The following is a 15,607-nucleotide window of genomic DNA, read 5'->3' as shown; positions in this document are numbered from 1 at the left end:
CTTACTTTTCTTTTTAACCGGAGCAAAACGCTCTGTGTAAGAACTACATTTCCCAGGTCCCCCTGAGGCACAGATAGAGAAACGTCATGCGCCTCAGCACCAGCGCTTCTGGGCCAAGCCAGTCTTTGCCGGTCCATGCCAGAAGTGTTGCTTGCCGCAGGTAACGCTTCTAAATTTTAATTCAGAAGGTACGCCCTCTTAGTTCCCAATTATGGGCCATTACCCTGAACTTGCTCTACTGCTCGCCGCCCAGAAACTGCGGTGTGAAAGATTAGTGGAAAAATGTATCGCCCAGATAAATCAAGAAGTCGAGCAAAAACCCCAGGACAAATTGAATAGACCTATTGTTCCTGGACTTGCTAAGGAAGTTCTCTCTACACCGTCCCTTTCCTTACTAGAGATAAGGGACCAGGGACCTCATCACAAGTTGGGCGGTATCCCGGCAGTAAATCAGCTGGCATACCACCCAATGCAAATTGCGTTACTGCAACTCAGTCTGCCAGATCCCGAGATGCGCGGGTGTGTGGTGGTAAATTCCCATTGGGTCCATTGAACCCAGTGGTGCATTGTGGGCTCTTTTATCACTGGCGTTAATAGCACTGTGGTAATAGCGCCACAAATGGCCGGAAAGCGGCAACTTTTATCTCCAGCTCAAAGCTGGAGGTAAATCTGCAACTTTCTGCCCAAACCCGGGATTGGGCAAAGCAGTAATGTGACGGTAACACTATTACGCCACATTTTTACTGCTCCGCCCAACCCCTGATACGCCCCAGATCTATGATAACACAGGGACTGTCCTGCTTACAGTACATTCGGGCGCTTCCACCAATGCTGTAACAACAAGCAGGCAGCAGACTATAGCCATGGTGAACCAGCTGCTATCAAAATGTCCCTACTTAACACCCGCTCATTAGCCAAATATGCTATTAACATACATCCAGGAAAAAGAGCTAGACATAATATGCATTACAGAAACTTGGTTGAACAACTCCTGTAGTCCAAAAATAAGCTTGGCCTCTTCCCCAGGTTTCAACTTTGCAAAAAATCAGGAATATGGCATTTGAGGTGGCCTGGCTCTCTTGGTAAACTCTGACTTGCATGTCTTTGAATCCCCTGTTGAATGCACCAGCTGTGAAATCATTTACATAAAACTGCTCTGCAATGCAAATTGCTGTATCAACTTTCTTCTAATCTGCCGCCCACTTGAAACCATGCCAAGTTTCAATTAAGACTTGATATACCTACTTGCCCCTCTAAATAAACCCAACAGCGCCTCTATTTCACTTGGGAACATGAATCACTGGCTGGAAAATCCAAGAGAGAAGGATGCCCGTGAATTGGAAAAACTGCTTAAAGGCACAGATTTGAACCCATTCAGGAGGAAATATCGTAGACTGTGTCATCTCAAGGAATATCTGCATGGAAATCACCAATACTAGAGCTTGTCCCTGGTCCGATGATTTCTTTGTAGAATGTTGTATACACCCTCCCAGCAAACCCCTAAAATTATACATCCTGCCAAAACAAATAACCAGCAGGAATTTAAAAAGGGTTAACTTAGGAGGCTTGGAAACATGTCTCGAGCTGGTCATGGACCTTGCTCATGATAGTGAATGTGACTCCCCGGAAATCTTAGTGACCACTTATAACCTTCAACTCAAGTTCTTTTTGGACCGAGTGGCTATGTCAACTCTCTTGGTATACTCCAGCATTGGCCATGATAAAAATCGAGAATAGGCACTTGAACGGATTTTGGGAAAAAATCCCACCTGTGAAAACAAGGCGGCCTGGAAATTATTACATGGCTCCTACAAACGACAAAACTTATGAAGAAAAAAGGGTGAAATTGAGTCCGCAGAGAATAACTCAAATAAAGTATTTGAAATCTTTAGGTCTTGAAAAATCGAAACTGCAACCCCAGCAGTCCACGCCAACGAATGAGAACTGTAATACAGTGCAAGAAGCCTTCAACAATAAAATCGCATCGGCCTGCTCCAAGATCTCCTCTGTCTCCTTGAAGCACCACACACCCCACTTGCCTCTGATTACTCAAAGTGAAGTCACGCAGAACTCTGAATTCTCTTTCTCATATGTATCGAAGAGTTGCAATGCATCCTACATCCTGTTTAGGTGCGATTCTACCACCTAAATTCATCCTGCAAAATACCAACATCTTTGTCCCCTTTTTAGTACGCTTTGTGAACTCTTCCTTTAGTTATGGAAATGTCCCCAACAGTCTCAAACATGTAGTGGTTACCCCTCTTCCCAAAAAACGGGCCCCAGCCCAAACGATCCGTGCAATTTGTGCCCTATCACCAACATGTTTTTCTTATTGAAAATTATCGACAAAATCGCAATGGTACAGCTCCAACACCATCTGGAAAATGCAAACATTTTCCATCAGAATCAATATGGATTCCGCGCACTCCATGGCACAGAAAGGGCACTGCTAGATCTACAGACACACATGCTCAACCTCATGGAAAAAAGCAGATCAGGAATCCTAATACTTTTATTGGACTTGTCTGCCGCATTTGATTTACTAGAGCACGAACCCCTACTGGACTGTCTACCTAATTTTGGCAAATGCTCCAGAGAAGCGACAAATTGGATCAGCTCTTTTCTAAGAAACAGGAAATCAAGAGTGTGCTGGGGCGCTGCATCCTCAGTCTCTGAGCAAATACACCACAGCGTTCCACAGGGAGCATGCTTATCTCCAACATTGGTTATTCTGTACTTTAAGCCCCTCTGTGACCTTCTCACCACCCTAGATATCTAATTTACCAGCTACGTGGATGACACTCAGCTCTTCTTGGAGATGATTGGAGACTACAAGTCTGATTCAGCTCGGCTTAATTACATCCATGATCTTGTGAAGGGCTACATGTCTCAAAATTGGATGTGCTTGAACCCAATCAAGATGTAACTAATGATCTTTGGCTTGACACAAGCCAGAACTTACCCTGTAATATTCTCACATGAGCATTGAAAACAACTGCATCGAAATCAAGGAAAAAGTAAAAACGCTGGGTGTACATAAGAATGGCCAAGTGAGCTCCGTTGCACATGCTGAGGGCGTGGTTGGTAGTATACAGTATCACCTGTGAGTGTTGAGACATGAAAAACTGCTCTTATCTCCTAAAAATAGGATAACGTTGGTCAGTCATTATGCCCGCCTACACTACTGCAATTCCCTCTTTGGTGCAAGTAATTGCAGCATAAGGAGATTGCAGGTATTACAAAATGAAGCTGTGTGCAACATTTATGACATCCCCCAAGAGAGCACGTTTCAAATGCCAGGAAGAAACATTATTCGCTGACTGTGTCGGCAAGAATACGTTTCGAGGCGCTCCCTTTGACCCTCAGATGTATCCACGGTACTATCCCTGCACACCTAAAGGAACAAATGAAACCATATGTACCCTCCAGGCAACTTTGCTCAAGCTCATGCAGTCTGTTGACTGTTCTTAGGACCAAAAAAAGCAGAGGCCTGGGCTGATCATTTCCTGTCCTTTCCCCCCAAGCTTTCAACACCTTGCCCCCAGCACTGCGGCAAGATATTTGGTGTTCCAGAAGCTCTTAAAAACACATTTATCTGACTGATGTTGCACCAGATCATTAGCTGACTGGCCACTACCTTCCTGGAAATATATGTTTGCCCCGTTATGCAAGTCCTATGTGTATAAATGTAGCGCCTTGATGCCTGCAGGCTTTAGCGCTTTATAAATATATAAATACATAAAATACAAAAATTAAAAATAGGATGATGATGATGGAGGGTGGGTGCTGCCAAACACTCCATGATGTAGGCCGCAGTGGCGGTAGATGTGGGATTCAAAACAAAAGAGGTGATGGCTAGAAGGTTTAGAATTAATCTTAACCTCCTGGCATCGCTCTGGGCAACTCTCCAAACCATTGTTCTTCGCCTGCCAAGTCATTACAGAAAGGGGGAAGACCATATGCATATCAGGCTTGGTCCCACCCCCAAAGGGGAAGTCCAGCCAGAACCGCTAGGCCACATCCCTTATGAACGAGACCACAAGAATCCCCAAACATGTTTCAGCCTTTTTGGGCCTCGTTAGTGAGGAGTAGCTTGGGTCTCTAGGCCCAGGCACATGACCCACGTCTGGGCATACCCGTCCCACTTGGTGTGACTAAAGTAAAATAAATGAGGTGATGGCTGGAAGGTTTAGAATTAATGTTAACCTCTGGCATTGCTCTGGGCAACCCTCCAGACCATCGTTCTTCAAATGCCAAGCCATTACAGAAAAGTGGAACACCCTATGCAAATCAGGCCAGTTCCCACCCCCAAAGGCGAAGTCCAGGCCGAACTGCTAGACCACATCCCTTTTGCACAAGACCACAAAGATCCCCAAACATGTTTCAGCCCTGTTGGGCCTCATCAGTGAGGAGTAGCTTGGTCCTCTAGGCCCCGCAGGTAGATGTGGGATGCCCAGACTCCCCAACTGATCACATATCCTAAAGAAGTCAATTCAGCAATAAACCCCAGGGCCCCTGAGATCAGCAGGCCAGGGTCATGCTAGACGTGGGGGCCCAAGAGCAGTAAACAGGTGGGATCAGTGTAGGGACCCTCTGATTGAAGCAGAGAGGGACTACCTGGCGAGGCAATAAGGAAGACTAGTCTGTCAGGGGAGGTGGATTTGGGGTGTAACTACTCTCCCTGGAAAACCAATACCATGCTTTTGTACATAACAAGCAGTAAAACAAGGCTGTACCTAAACTCTACAAAGGCAGCCTGTTACTGGAATAAATTGTGCCTACCTGACCTGCCTAATCCCAAAGACCTGTTACCCCAGTTCAGAAAACCCACATATCGGACCCAGAGTCGGGGTAACCGTGTCCATCACAGGAGTAAGCATGGGAAGACCCTGTTTGGATAATAACTTTGGTTTATAGTCAACAACCCATCATTGATGACTCTGCGCCGCAGATTGGCAATCTAATTAGTGACAGTTAAATAACAAACAAGATTAAAGATTTAGGCATGGAAGAAGTACTAACAGGACCCACACAGATAGCAATAAGCGTGGCTCCCCACCACTATAGAGACAAGAACATTCAGTATAGATTCACTTATAATAGTTAACCAGCGACTGCTCAACATGCTATGTGCATTCGTGAACAGGGAGATCAGGGGGGTAAGGAAACTGAGCAGATTCATGGGAAAAATAATCAAGGGCAGGGGGACAGGACTACAATTATCTCATTGTGGATCTGTCAGGCAAGATAGAGGACAGCCGCTATGACCACTTGATCACGGTCCCATGCACGATCCAGGAAAACAAGCTAGAACAGCTGCATGGACAAAATCTAATCTGAAGACCCAATCCCTGCACTCAGCCACTGCAGCATCGCAGTAGAGCAAGGTTCAGCAAAGGCAGGCCCTGGGTGATGGTCTGATTAAGCTCTTCAAAGGCCTGCTGGCATTGGTCAGTTCATCACTCACCAAAGGGCTCCGATGGATTTTACAAATGGCCAGTAGGGCTGGTGGAATTCCTCTTGCCCCACTGGGCAGGTGGGATACTTTGATGAGGTCCACAAGTTATCGGTTGATGTTGGCGTATCCCGCAACGAACCCCTGGTAGTACTTGCAGAATCTCAGGACACTATGCAACTCCTTCAAGGCTCTAAGGCCATGTCCAGGTGATGAGGGCGTTTATCTTAGCTGGATCCACAGTAATGCCATTGGCATAGACAACATGTCCGATGTACAGACACTTGTCTGGCAAAACTGGCACTTCTCCACACTGACCTTTAGCCCTTGCTCCCATAGGCAGTCCAGTCCTTCATGAGCCTCCTGTTTTATTCCTCTGAGATACTGCTGAACACAATGATGTCATCCAGGTAGACCAGCGCCTTCAGGAGGTTCATGCCACCAAATGTCTTTTCCATAAGGTGCTGGAACGTCACTGGCCCACCGGAAATCCCCTGTGTCATCCTGATGAACTAAAATCCTAACGGGAAGATAAACGATGTCTTCCCATGGTCCACCAGATGCATCAGTATTTGGTAATAGCCACACTGCAGGTCCAGGACCGAAAACCATGTACTCTCTTTCTGGCCATGAAATGCCTTGTCTAAATGGTGTGTGGTGTACTGGTCCAGAATAGTGTGGGTTTTAGGTTGATAGTAGTCTATGCCCATCTGTACATCCCCATTCTTCTTCTGGGTGATGACGATGGGAGAAGCGTAAGGACTCGTGGATGATCCCCACCTGCAGAAGGTCATACTGGTGCCAACGTACATCCTCCACATCTCCTGGGACCAGCATAATGATTGCTCCCCGAAGGGCGTTTCACTGCTCAAACTGATCTGGCGTTATGATATGATATGGCATTTATAACACGCCTATACACAAGTGTTCCACTCCATGAGCCTGCCTGATGTCCCAGATGCTAGTGGAAAAATCATTGATGCGCTGGGCGATCTGCTCTCCCTCAGGTGGGGCTTATCCCTTTCCAAGATCGGTGAGTGTCCACAGTTAAATGACTTCAGATCCAACGCCAACCGGGATGGGCTGGTGGCAACATTGGCTGGGGCTACAGAAGTGGTTAGGTGAAACTGTGTGATGATGGTGCATCCTGACTGATAAGTGGACAGTCCCATAAGTCACATCTATGACTGGCAACTTGATGGTTCTCAGGTTCATTCCATTTGTTGCACTAGGATCCACTGTACCAGTAAACGCCCTAAGAGCTCCCTATGCTCTGGTGCCTCTATCACCAGACTTCATGAGCGTTGCTCCCAACTAAGTCGCAATCTACAAGAAACCATCACGCTGGTTTGCGGCAAGATAGTGACGTAGCCGAACTGAGAAGTGCGCATATCTACCATGGGTCCATCAGATGGACCCCTGGCCTTGATCTCTTCCTGTAGGTACGCCTGTTGGAACATGGGGTGTATGGACAGCATGCTGGTATATCATGGTCCAGACATCGACCGACATACTGCAGCCAGCGTGTCAAAAACCGAGGAGTTGGTTCCTGTCACCACCGGTGTTGCAGATTATTCACTTTGACTCCTGCAGACCAGAGCCAGGGTGTTGATGGGGGCGCTGGCTCTGGCTAAATCATGTGGAAATGGATGCCTGACCTGGATGAACCCTAGAGAGTTGAAGGGGTTGTCTCCCACGCTAAGAAAGTTCAGCCCTGTTAAGGGTTCTAATGGGATATGTGTCAGGCGGTTTAAGTAGAATGGCTCATACATGATGGTCATCTGTGAGCCAATATCCAGTAGCACTTGTGCCTGCTGTCCAGTAATGGTAACTGTCATGGTGGCTAGGGGTGACACAAGCCCTTCAGGTACTCCTCAAGATCTTTGAGTTCTGTGCTTGCTGGTAGTGTAACTGCACGCAATCTTCCTTTTGGGCAGACTAGCCAATCTGGGTGGAGGCTGGTACGCAGATGACTTGCCCACCTGTGGTGCCACTGAAGCCTTGGGCTCGTATGGTGGCTCAAACTGTGTCGCTAGTCTCTACTCAGTTGGAGCATAGTACTCTAGAGGTGTCTGCTGCTCCACTTCCTGGTCCTCTCTGGTGTTTCCGACCATTGTGCGTGCTGTGTTCTTCAAGGCCTCTCAGCAACTTTGCTGTAATCTGTTGGGTTTGTGCACATACAGAAGGTTTGACCCTCCTACCCACACATATGTCAAAACTGCCAGGGCTGGAGCTGTGCGGTTAGCTGTTTGTACTCTCGTGGGCTGCCGTGGCTCTTGGGTAGGCTGGAAGAGCTTGGGTTCTCTCTGCCAGGATGGCAGTGCAGAGCCTCTTACACACTGCGCTGGCCTGGGTGTCACCAAGGGTGGTGTCATCACAGGCACCTTCAGCAGCTGCTTGGTCTGGGTGGTCCGGTGCAACTGCTCCACTTTGTCGTAGGTTATACTTTGGGGCTGTATATGGGGTCACCAGTTGACTGGGTAGGATGTACAGTGTCCTCCAGCTCTCCCTCCAGAGTACACAGCTCATGGACCAGTTCCTGAAAGGAAGGTGGTTTCTGGATTACTTCCCAGAGTGGCAGCTGCACCAGCCTCAGCAGCAATGGTCTTGCTCTGCACTTGGCTTGTTGCAGTCTGCCCAGGTGTAGTTTTCCTCCCCTTTCAGGGTAGGATTCACCCCCTTGAAGGCAGTGGCAGTGCTTCATCAATTATAGCAGTCGTACCATTTACTGGCTAATTTTGATAAAGCCTCTAAATACAACAGGTTGACCTGGACCCCATCTGCACTCGTGCAAGGTGTCCACGCAACGAGATCATGATTATTTTCTGCATGGAGCAGACGTTGGGAGGGAACTATGAGCAGTCCCCAGGTTGCATGTTATCACGTGCTCTGTGAGGAAAACGTTCAGGAATCGCCACCGTGCATGCATGCGCACCTGGTGGAGATCAGAAATGGAGACTCTAATGTAAAAAACATGGCAGCCACCATTAATATATATCTGCATGGGCTCTGGTTACCGTTTGATCATGCAAAAGGGTGGGCAGAACCAGTAGGGATCCATTATTATCTGCCCCCACAATAAAATGTGATGTGTGTGGAGATGCATGAGGATTCCCTACTGGGAGCAGGCAAGTGCACTGAGTGAATGTACTGCTCTGTTCCCCCACCATCCAGGGCACGGCCATTAAAATGTCCCAGATGTGCTCCAACATGTAGAGAGCTTGTCTCTGTCTTAACTCCTCCATGCCATTTAACAGGCTCCTGCACCAGCAATTCTGTTAGGAAATACACATATGTTTTTTTTAAAGTTCTTTATTCTCTGGGAATATATTTAGACAGACTAAATGGCACACAGAGCAATGTCGAGCCTGACACTACCTCTAAATAAGACTAGCTATGCCACCTTTCAGAAGAACAAGCACTATGACTAAACTCCTTCCTCCTTATCTCAATCATCCAGCAATAAAGAAGCTCCTGTCTCTCAACAATAGGTTGGTCTGACCGTCAGTGTCCAGAGCTCAACAGGGGATCTGCCCTGTCTAGGGACCTCTTTTGATGGATATACGAACCATCCCGACGTGACATGCATACAATTAACAGCATTTGTATGGAGGGATTTCCCCTCCTAAAACTAAAGGTGGGGACACCCTGGAATTTAGGAAGTAAAACCTGTCCAAGGACATAGCCATGATACCCTCTTACTGAACCTCATTTCTATCTTGCCTAGGATTCTTCTACACTGAAAGCCAATCATGTCAGAACCAACTGTCAAAATATTGCACTCAGAATTCTCACTACACTTATCAGTCGCCCTACACCCTCCCAGGTTATCTGATGCCATAGGGTACACCACTGTCAGTTAACTCAGCTAGCCAATGACACTGACCACCGTCAGTGATGTCACGTTCCTGCTAAGAGCACGCAAAATACGAATCCTCTGCATCCCATGGAGAAGCCAAAGGGGAAAAACACAGGAAAGCCGAATTGCATACACGCTGCTCCCAGCTCTAAGTTAAACAGAGGGCTAGACTTGCACGCCTATGGTTATCTCTGCCTTTGTCAAAATGAGCCTATTAGCCAGCCCTGCACTCCCCTGATTCCCATGCCTGACATGGCCTCTCGCAAAAGTCTTCACATATGCCTTACTTAAATAATCAGTGGGGTTTTTCATGAATTAACATTTGCCCCTTAGTGGTGGTACTCACCTTAGTATACTTGAAAATATTGGCATTCGTACATTCATCGCTAATGGTTATAGCTGTATACTACAAGCACAAAAGACGGACCGAAGTGGAAAAGCAAAACTAAAAGTAGTTCATTGAAAGGCAGGGGCGCGTTTGTATCCAGGAACTCAAAAGTCTTTGGGTATGTGATCTGCGGTGAGGTCCCATGTCTCTTTATGGGAACCACCAGGGCTGTGACTCAGGGGGACGGGTGGCACCCTGAGTCAGTAGATTCTGGCCACACTGGTGTTGTGTGGAGAATCCTCTGGTTTCAAGCCCCCAGTAGGGGATGGTCAAGTGTGGGATTCAAGAGAAGGGGGCTCGTGTTTGGAAAATGCTGGAAGTTGGAGAGTGGTGGAAGAAGCAGATGCTGGAGGGATGGAGAAGGCTGGAGAGGTGTCAGTAGTGGATAACTGTAGAAGGGGGTGAGATCAGAGGGTCAAGGAGGACGGGGCAGCATTAGGACAGAGCATACAGAATCAGGTAGGAGGAATGAAGGTTAAAGAGGAGATGGTAACATCAGGAGGTCGGAGTGTACAGGACGATGTGATGGGAGTAAAGAAGATTAGGGAGGAGGTGACCACATCAGGGTGAAGTGTATGGAAGCGGTGGCGGAAGTAAGGTTAAGGCAGAGTTGGTAACTTCAGGTGGGAGAATACAGAGGGGGTGGGAGTAAAAAAGGTTAACACAGAGGTGACAACATGAGACAAGAGTGTAGAGAAGGAGTTGGTGCACCTAAAGCAGATTAAGCTGGAGGTGATGACATCAGGCGAGTGAGCGCAGAAGGAGGTAATAGGAGTGCAGAAGGAGGATGTGGTCATCTCAGAAGGTGAGCATAACAAGAAGGAAGTGATCACATCAGATGGCGAGAGTTGGCAGAAGTAGGTGGCGGAAAGGAAGAAGTGGAAAAAGCAGGTGGTGAGAGTTAAGCGTATGTTGGGGGTGGTGACCTCTGAATGGGGACAGCTCCATGAGGATGTTGGGATAACATCAGGACCCAGCCATAGAGAGGAAGTGGTACAAGAAAATGGGCAGGAGGAGGTGCCTAAACCCAGGACCCAGTAGGATGTGTGGACTTCAGGGCATGGGAGTGAGACAGAAGGAGTAACATCAGGGGAGGATAAGTGATAGTGAGGAGGTGGAATGCAAGAGAAGACGAGCACGGAGTGAAGAGGAGATTGAGGAACGCCATTACGCAGATAGTGAGAATAGGAAGGTTCCGGCCGTCAGGTTGGCCCTATGTAGGACCAGATCCTGGGAGGTGGAACGAGACGGGAACAGGGAAGTTACGCTCCGTTTAGAGAAGTGAAGGGAAAGGAACCCAGGGTATGCTTATCGTGACCCAGGCGCACCTGCCGTCTGTGACAACGGACCCATCTACTTGCAAGACATTGTGCTAGAATTAGCAGTGGGGTACAGGACCCAAGAAAGCTTGGAACTATACTAGGCACAATAACAGGGTTCTGGTCACCCTTGGACCCATAACACCAGGTGAATGGAGGTGAAGCAGCCTCCTTCAAACTGTGTGTACTAAGACATTGGTTCTAGGGGTCCGAAGGCCCACTGAACGCGTAAGTGTGGGAGAGAGATTCTGGGAGAAGGCCATTGTCAATTTTAATTTGTATCAAGATTCCAGTTTTACACTTACATTTTAAGTTGTCCCATTTGTACGCAGTTACATGATGGAAAGGCGATGGTTGAAGATTTTGAATTAATTTAAACCACTGGGCAACCCTCCAGACCACCATTTTTCATGTGATTACAGAAAAGAAAAGAACATATGCAAATCTGGTCCCATCTGAAAAGGGGCAGTCCAGCCCAAACTGCGAGGTCACACCCCTTCTGCAGGAGACCACAAGCATCCCCAGCTATGTTTCTGCCTCATTGGACAACATCAGTAAAGTGTAGCCTGGGTCTCTAGGCACAGCAGGCACGGGACCTACGTCTGGGCATACCCATCCCACTCTGGGTGAGATTTGCAAAACAGAACAGTGATAGCTGGACGCTTTTGAATTAATCTAAACTACTGGCATTGCTCTAAACATCTCTCCAGACCATGTCTTTCTGCCTGCCATGTCATTCCTAAACAGAAGCCTGTATGCAAACCAGGCACGGTCCCACCCCAAAAGGGGCAGTCCAGCCTGCCCTGTGGGTTTTGGTATGCCTAGACATGTGTCCCAAACTTGCCAGGCAGACAGACCCAAGCTACATCTCGCAGATGATGCCCAATGTGACAGAAATGAACTAAGAGAATGAAACATACTACTGAAAAAGCAAGTGTTCTGCTGATTGCTTAAGACAGCAATGATATGGTAGGATAAGTCATTTATAACGCGCCTGTACACAAGTGTTTCTAGGCGCAAGTATCATCAACTATCACGAGGGCCTATGGAGGGAGGATAGGTCGGGGGCAACACGTTTGTCTTGGAAGCAAGACAACGCAGAGCAAGTCTCTGGTATGAAGCGCGTTATAAAAGATGAATTTATTTAATTCACGTAGATGCACAGAAACTGATTTTAGAAAAGGTGTATGATTCTATCCTCCTATCCCACGTGTGCTTCCTTGCCTCCTGCTCTGTCTTTGCTTCCTCACAACGATTATTCCCCTTTGTACAAGGGCTTTTAAAATAAAAAAAAAGTTGTTACTATTTTGCTCTCACCAATTCTGCTAGAAGGCAGCCTCCTTATTCTACACCTGCACCTCCTTGCCACCGACCCCTGTTCACCTCACCTGCTGTACTTATAATTGTTAGGTGTTTCAATATCTCGATCATATGTCCCCACTCCAACTTGTCTTTCAGGCTTTTCACATGTAAGTCAATGTGCTCCATGTTCCATCATGAAAGTCATTTCATGGGTTGAATCGGTATTAGGTGGCAGTGTGCTTTTAATGGGATGCAATGTTATTTCTAAGCTTTGTACTCGCTTAGTTGCAGCTGTAAACATGCTTCTTATGTGATAATATCACCTTAACCAGGTGAGGCTTCAGCCACTTGATTCATAAGCAATGTGTGAATCTTGCATGCGTTCCTTGAACTGAATTCCTGTTAAAACACGCATTGGCAAAGACAACAATGTCGGTTCACATATAGGCACTACAATAATATGCCTAGGTACTAACACAAGTTTCCAGCTGTTGCCATCTTATGGCCAGGTAGAACCATTATGGCCGTTCCTGGAAAATGCCCATTGCCATGCGTACACAAAAGGCAGAACTGTTGGCTTTCTCAATACTTGTCTTTCTAGTCGTCAGATCCTAACGTATTTCGACGAGTATCGAAGAAAGTGCTACTGGCAGCAGGGTGGTACTTAAGGCGCTGCCCTCCACCAACCGCATATTTTGTTCCTGAAATATAGAAATGCGCTACTGCATCCGTTCCTTTAATGACCATTTTTTTTAAAAAATTGGGCCAGTTTAATATTTCTACCTCCCAGAAGTTGAAAACAGCCTCGTAATCCCAGAAGTTGAAAACAGCCTCATAATCGTGTGTTTTTACGACAAGAGGTAGTCCAGGAAGTCGCGCATGTGGGAGACAGTAGGGAGGCTTGTTGATGGGTGTTGAAGTGGGAGAATGGAAGACCAGGCTCCCGTCCTTCACCTCTCGCGCTTGGCCTAGAGGGTCACGGCCCAGACACCCGCCGCGAGAAGAGTTTGTCCATTTACCAGACGACCAGGTACCCTGGTACAGGAACATACGGATGTGTCCACCTGCCTGCCCAGCAGCCCGCACTGGCCATGCCGACACCTGCGGCTCGGATCAGCTAGACTAAAAACCACACGTCGTTAGAGATGCCATGACGACCTAGACAACGGGAAGCACATCTGTACAAATATACACAATTAACATTTCCACACCAATCTACACGAAGAACATACTCAGTGCTCTGACGTAGGCGACAGGCATATTCACGGACGTGCATCTTTATTATTTTTACATAGGCTTTCAGAACGGAGAAACGCAAGACGCATCATGAACTCATCTATAACGCTTGCTCACGCTTCTCTTGAAACCCGTTACCACCATGAGAGGTATAATGGAAACACGATACTGGTCATGGAAATATATGCCATTATAACCCAAAAGCACCTATGCACCAAACAGACTACTTAAGCACCAGGCCCGAGTAGGCCTCAAACAAGAGCTCCCGTGGACATTAACAAAGCAAGAGTCAGGTTACTGATCCTGCAGAAAGAACCCGGTGGAGCAACCAGCCAAGGTCGCAATGTTGCAAACCCACATCCAAGAACAAATCATCAAAGGCACGATGTTGCAACCTCGCACTCCGCGCCTCAACGATAAAGGCACGCCGACAAATTAAACCAGACGCGCAGTAGAAAAAACAATATTAATTGTGCAGAATTCTGCCTCTTTCACGGTCCCTCCCCACGTGACCAAGCCGAACCTGACGAGATGCCAAAACCCAGGAGAGAAAAGGCGTCTGGGTCCCTCACTACGAGACACAGGCCGATACACTTGAAAGGCTCAATGGACATCTGCTACAGTGGGAGCGGTCAGCCTTCCACCTATGAATAAATCCTCATATTGTCTGCACGTACCCATATTGAAACATTGTTGCAAACACAGGTACACCGAGAGCTGGGAACAACGGTGGTCCCAGGCTGGGAAGCTCACGGATGCACCAATCAGAACATGGGGCTCTTATCTCAGACGTCAGTAATACTAGCCAATCCTCAGGAGTCTTCATGTAACAATTCTTATGTATCTAATTGTAGGGACAACCCAGATATACCACCTGACTACACCTTGTCCACTAATATCATTCTCTATATGTGTACTATACTAACCCTACCACTCGAGCAACCAATTAAGAGTGGCGATAGGTTTTTTGTTAACTTTCTGAAGTGACGCAAGTAGCGCGTCATAATGCAGTAAAAAGGGCCTGCGAGCCCCACGATTGTGTGTGTGTCAGGACGAACGCGTACGCTCCTTGACCCATCCCTGCCGTTTTGTCTAAATAAACAGCAGAGTCACCTTGCTCCTTGTGTGTGTCTCATACTCTATCTCGTCTGGGATATACGGGAGGAGTTGGGGCCTCCCTGCCCGGAGGTCTGCGGACGGCCCGGCCGACCCCGGCAGAATTTCCCCCCGACAAGTTGGAGGCACTGCTGAGATCTGTTTAAGATCAACTTTTATTTTTAGTTTTTCCAGGCACTCCCGTTGCGAGGAGGCCCGGCGGCGCGGCCCCCTCTGCCGTTGCCCCCTTCTGAGGACTACAGGACCATCGCGGAGCTGCGAGAAGACCGGACAGCGCAATCCGGATATTGGCCCTCGGGAGCCGGTTGAGAAGTATCCCGCCCGCGGTCGGCGAGTGTCCAGACGTGGTCCAGACGAGGGGAGGTGGCGAGCCGCTTGGAGGGGTGCACGCAGTCGAGCGGCCCTGCATCGAGAGAACTTGGTGAGCATGACACGCACAACAAGCAATGCGAAATTGTGAGGGAGGGGGAGGAAGTAAATAAGGGAGGAGGGAGGTATTGTACAGATGTGCGGCGAAGGTTTAACTGAGTGTTGCCAATGGAATGAATGGTAGCGAAACGAGTGCGAGAACAGTCGGCTAACGTTACGCGAAAGAGGGGGGCGGGGCACGAAAACATCACGTGCAGCCGCTCGTAAGACACTGATGGCCTAAATTGCGACTACGTGTGAGGGTGGGTGTGTGTGGTTTCCTACGACTTGACATTTATTGATCAATGAGTAGATGAGGTTTCCTATTGTTCGAGCAAGAAACTCGATAGGTAGATGACGTTTCCCTGTGGGCGGTAGCTAGTTACATAGTTGCCCAAAACGGAAGATAATTGGCTGGTTAAGCCCTCCTGTTGAGGGGCGTATCACACGCGAGGCGACGCAGCGTGCGCAGTCCGGTTATATTATTGATGAGATTACCTTGTTCCAGGAGAGACAGGAAGACA

At 47.8% G+C, this 15,607-nt stretch overlaps 1 protein-coding gene across 1 annotated transcript in view; it reads left to right on the top strand.

Annotated features, from left to right (window-relative positions):
- Positions 1-15,607, top strand: part of C9H2orf66 (chromosome 9 C2orf66 homolog) — a 298,410-nt gene that overhangs the window by 85,925 nt on the left and 196,878 nt on the right. The gene's annotated exons all lie outside the window — the stretch shown is intronic.

This window comes from Ambystoma mexicanum, chromosome 9 (genome assembly GCF_040938575.1).
Source record: "Ambystoma mexicanum isolate Mex_15411 chromosome 9, UKY_AmexF1_1, whole genome shotgun sequence".
Lineage (NCBI taxonomy): Eukaryota > Metazoa > Chordata > Amphibia > Caudata > Ambystomatidae > Ambystoma > Ambystoma mexicanum.
The sequence above is the reverse complement of the archived record's forward strand: the minus strand, read 5'-3'. Positions and strand labels throughout refer to the sequence as shown.